The following is a 5,294-nucleotide window of genomic DNA, read 5'->3' on the forward strand; positions in this document are numbered from 1 at the left end:
CCTGGAGTCTGTGCACTTCAAATGCAACCAGATACTCCTATTTAGCCACCTAATTACTTTTTTTCAACTCAGGTGAGCTGAATGATTTCCTATCCTGAAGTCCTGTCACTGATCTTTCCTATATCCCTCTGGTAATGTGCCAGCGCTTCTTCTGAGTTGAGATATCTGTGGATGGTTGTTCAGGTGAGGGGAAATCACCTAGGAATTCTGGTGAAATAGCTTCATTCACATTTTAGAGAGAGTCCCTTTCACCTCCCTATTTCTAAGGCTGTGGATAACAGGGTTCAATATAGGGGTCACCACAGAATAGAACAGAGAGAGCACCTTGTCCACATCCAGGGAATAGCTGGATTTGGGACACATATAGATGAACACAGCTGTCTCATAGAATAATGTCACTACAGTGAAATGTGAGAAGCAAATGGAGAATACTTTATACCTTCCTTTGGCAGACCTGATTTTGAGTATTGAGCAAATGATGAGGTCATAGGACACCAAAAGCAGCAGAAAAGACATCAGGATGACAAAGGTAGCAGCCAGAACAATCTGTAGCTCATTCCAGTAAGTCACCTCACACACTAGTATCAGGATGGCTGGATCTCACAGAAGAAATGGTTGATTACATCGGAATCACAGAAGGGCAAAGAGAAGATAAATGTAGTGTGCCCAAAGGCCACAATATTGCCACGTATCCATGAAGAAGCAGCCCGCTGTATGTGTGCCTTCTTATTCATGATATCCATGTAATGCAAAGGGCTGCATATGGCTTGGTAGCAGTTATATGCCATAGCAGCTAAGAGGCAGCACACAGTCACCCAAAAGAACAGAAATACATCTGTGCAACGCAGCCTGCCAAAAAGACGAACATATCATTGAGAGAAGATTGACCAGCACTCTGGACAGGGTGACAGAGGTGTAGCACATCTCCAGAAATGACAAGTTCCAGAGCAAGAAGTACATGGGGGTGTGGAGGACAGAGTCTATATTAATTACAAGAATAATATTTAGGTTTCCCAGCACTGTGATGATGTAAATACATAGAAATAGGGTGAAAAAGATTACTTTTGTGATAGGTGGTAAACCGTCTGTTCATCAAATTCAGCGAACTGTAATATGAACTATTGCATATTGTGTAATACTAACAGCAAATGCTTAATTGAACTAACATGATAGTGTAAAAAAAAAAAAAAAAGTGACAGGAAGGGGGGGGGAACAACAAGAGAGGAAGCATCCGTACCTCAGAAGATGTGGAGAATTGCAGACGCATAATTGAATAAAACAGGAGGATGTTCACGACCATGAATCTCATTATGCAAAGAGATTACTGGGCCTAGACTGATAAGAACTCTGCAAACTCAGAGGTTCATCACATTCCAAGCCAAAGGTGAAACGTACAATGTGAGGAGGACCTACGGCCTTCCTCCCAGAAGACCACCCCCCACGATTTGAAGACCCCTGACCGTAGTTTTAACAACTTCTGCGCAAGCGTAAAGGACTGATAAGCTAATTACCATACGAAGCGGGAGTAGGCGGGTTCAAGTAATGAATATGTATAGGTGTATAATGACTATGTAATACTTTGTAGTATAAGATTGAAACAGAGTGCCCTGGAGGGTGCGGGCCGTTGTTGGAGCAGGAGACTCCCTGGCCGCCCAGCGCTGTTTTGCTTGTTGCCGCTTGCTAAATAAAGACATTGGCAACTCTGACTCAGCCAAATTTAAGAAGTCAGTTCATAACAAATTGGTGCCGTGACTCGGATCGCGGTTTCCCGGCAGAGTCCCATACGGGGGAGGCGCCTCACTGGATTTCAGTGGCCCCCGCCTGCGGATTAGTCTGCCGGAGCCCTGACCGACGAACCCTAAAATTCGGCAACAAGCAAAAGAACACCGGTTAACCCCATAATCTTTGTGCACAAAGTCCCGGACGAAGACACACAGGGTTGCGTGAGTATAGGCCGGTTTCCCGTTCGGTTGGGGTTGGGTTGCCTGGAGTGTGGTGTGTGAGACGCCCGGTAGGGCGAAGCGAGTGCGGACCCCTCGGTAGTGCGGTTCCCATATCCCGCGAGGGACTGGGCCACGAAAAGGGGGACTAAATTGTGTGAGTGTGTGCAGACGCTCCAGAAGATGGGACAGAAGAAGAGCAAGCCTTCTGATCCCATGGGTGGTGTGGGAACCCAGGTGAGGTACCCTCAGATGCCACCGGATAGCCCTTTAGGATTGACATTAAATAATTGGGAAAATTACCCCTTCTAGGCGGGGTAAGGACAAAGTAAAAATGATTTATTATTGCATGGAGGTTTGAGAAGGTAAACAAATTAGGAGCGACCCTCTCTATTGGGCTGTTTTGGGGTCCTTTGAAGAGTGGGTCTGCCAAACTTTAAACATTTATCTACACCAGAGGGGGCTAAACCCTCTAAAACGAGGGTTTAACCTTGCTGATCAAGAGGCAAAAAGAACAGCTCTTAGATGCCTTAGACCGAAAACCAAATTTAATAAAAAAAAATTTTAAAAAATCATCTCACGGTCTGAAAAAGGGATGAATGAACAAGAAACCTGCAACCGGACAGATCTTGGCTCTGTTCCGAATAGTGAACAGGAATTTACAAGTCTGGCAAAATCAGCAGCCTGCCCCGATGCTATTAATTGATAATCCTGATCAAATGACTCCCCTGATTCGGGGCTTGCCGGACTCTTTGAAATCACATGCAATATAATTACAAGATCGTTTGTGGAATGCATTAGCCTCACAAGGGGGGGAGACGGGCAGGGGGGAGAGCCCATGACTTGGTAAGAGATAGCTCAGGACTTAATAAATTATGGCCGGAGAATGGGCCTTACCAGGGGAACAGGTAAACCTAAGCCATCCATATGCAAAATGGAAAAGCAGGAAAATCTGTCCCCTTCCACTCCACAAGTTTTAAGAGCAAAGAGAAACCTCTTGTGGACTGAGGGAACAAGACAGGGGATTCCCCGAGAGTTAATGGATGGTCTGCCTACTACAGTTTTAGAAAAGCTCATTCGAGCCTGGAAAGGCAGAAGGAAGCTGCCCCCACCCCAACCGAGCAGACCTTTCGGACGAAGGGAGGGACAGAACTGAAAACTAATGAGATGGTGGTAATTGCTTCACAAACACCAACTGCCTCTGAAGAGGACTTGATTGATTTAGGGTCAGGAAACTGGACGTGCCATCCCCAGTAAGTGAGCTGGGGGATGGCAGGTGGGTCCATTTAAGGAGGCTCACAGAAAATACTAAGGGAGACTTGTTGATTACTTTTCCGCTTGGCTCCCTTAAAACTCCAGTTATTTTTCTAGTAGATACGGGTGCTCAAGTCTCAGCACTCCAAACTGATATTACCAAGCGGAATAGCATAATTGCTGGCAAAAAGCAGATTTGGGTTACAGATGTTTTCGGGGACTCTAAGCCACAGCTGACTGCTCAGGTGAAATGCTGGTTACCTGAGAAGGAAACTGCAACAGAAACTATTATAATTCTAAAAAAAAAAAAAAATTCCACAAATATCCTGAGACTTGACCTATTGAAGGGACAAGCCTGGGTAGATTCAAAAGGAAGAAAATGGAAATCTTAGTCCCCAACTGCCTCTATAAGACTTTTACAGCAAGCGCCTGCACTTCCTCCTTCTAAAATTGTTAATGTGAAACCTTACGCCTTACTGTTGTGTTCCAGGGAGGAGATTGCTCTGGTAACAGCAGAGCTGCGGGAACAAGAGATAATCATTCCAAGTCACTCACCCTATAATTCCCCAGTGCGGCCAGTCCATAAAGCTAAAGGGAAGTGGCAACTGACAGTTGACTATCAGCGATTATGTGTCCATACAGGTCCTCTAACAGCTGCAGTACCTAACATAGCTAAACTGACTGCAATATAGGAGGCAGACAGAGATGGCTTTGCCTTTATATGGGAAGGTGTGCAATTTATGTTTACATATCTCCCCCAGGGATATTGCCATCCACTGACCATTGTTCATTATGCACTAGTGTAGGAGCTTGCTCAAATCCCTCCTAGGGAAAGGGTCAAGATATATCAATATATTGATGATGTTCTGACTGGTGGTTCTGATCCTGCTGCAGTGGGAAGGACCCAGTCAGGAAATCACCCTGCCCACCTCGGGAGCCATCACCTCCCCCAACTGCACCATAATACCCAGGAGATTCAGACTCCCCACCAAATTCCCCAAGGGAGCAAAGAGTAACCGGGAGTCAGACTAGAGCAGGACAAGGCAGCAGCAACTTGTACCCCCTAAGGGAGGTTGCAATGGGAGGACCCCCTAGGTGTGGCGGAGGGGGTGGATCAATTTTTAGGACCAAATATTTATGCCTGGGATGAAATGCAAGCCATAATAACTATATTATTCACTGCCAAAAAAAAGGAGACATGATCAGGAGGGCAGGAATGAGAATCTGGGACCAACAACATCAGCAGAGCCCGGCAACAGATATGAAGTGGTCTCTAATTCAACCTAACTGGAATAATCAGAATGAAATTGATAAAGGCCATATGCAAGACCTGAAGACGATTGTAGTCCAAGGTATAAAAGAATCAGTCCCTGAGGGCAGAATATTAATAGAGCTTTTAGTGAACAACAGAAGAAATATGAAACACCTACTGAATGGCTTGAAAGATTGAGAAAAAGCTTACAGTTATACTCAGGAGTAGATCCTGCCACCCCTGTGGGGCAGGCTTTGTTAAAACTCAGTTTGTGGCTAAGTCCTGGGTAGATATTAGGAAGAAGCTGGAAGAGATCTAGGATTGGCAAGAGAGAAGAATGGATGAATTACTGAGAGAAGCTCAGAAAGTTTATGTTAGAAGGCAAGAGGAAAACCAGAGAAAACAAATACGAGAGCAAACGAGGGTATTGGCAATGGCCGTGAGAGAGGGACAGAGAGGAGCTTTAGCAGAGATGGGAAGGCCTGTCGGAGAACAAAAGGATAGATGCTCCTGGAAAGGAAGAAGTCATCCCTCTGACTTGGAGCGTAAAAATATAAGGGAAGTGGAATATTTTTATTGCAAAAGGAAAGGGCATGTGAAGAAGGTTTGCCAAAAGAGAATCCAAGATGAGAAAATATTCTTTGAAGATTAGTGGGGTCAGGGGCTCTATGTGCTGGGGACCCCAAAGAACAAAGAGCCCTTAATAAAACTTAAAGTGGGTCCTCAGCGACAAGAAGTAGAGTTCCTTGTGGACTCAGGAGCCAAAAGATCTACCATTCAGGCTTTACTTCCAGGTTGTAAGGTATCATCAGAAAAAGTTAATGTAACAGAGGCTAAAGGTGAACCGT

The 5,294-nt window shown here is 45.1% G+C and overlaps 1 pseudogene; it reads right to left on the reverse strand.

Annotated features, from left to right (window-relative positions):
* Positions 1–225: 225 nt before the first annotated feature.
* LOC141965663 (olfactory receptor 10C1-like) lies at positions 226–3,985 on the reverse strand (annotated as a pseudogene).
* Between the last annotated feature and the right edge of the window lie 1,309 nt (positions 3,986–5,294).

This window comes from Athene noctua, chromosome 13, assembly GCF_965140245.1.
Source record: "Athene noctua chromosome 13, bAthNoc1.hap1.1, whole genome shotgun sequence".
Classification (NCBI taxonomy): domain Eukaryota; kingdom Metazoa; phylum Chordata; class Aves; order Strigiformes; family Strigidae; genus Athene; species Athene noctua.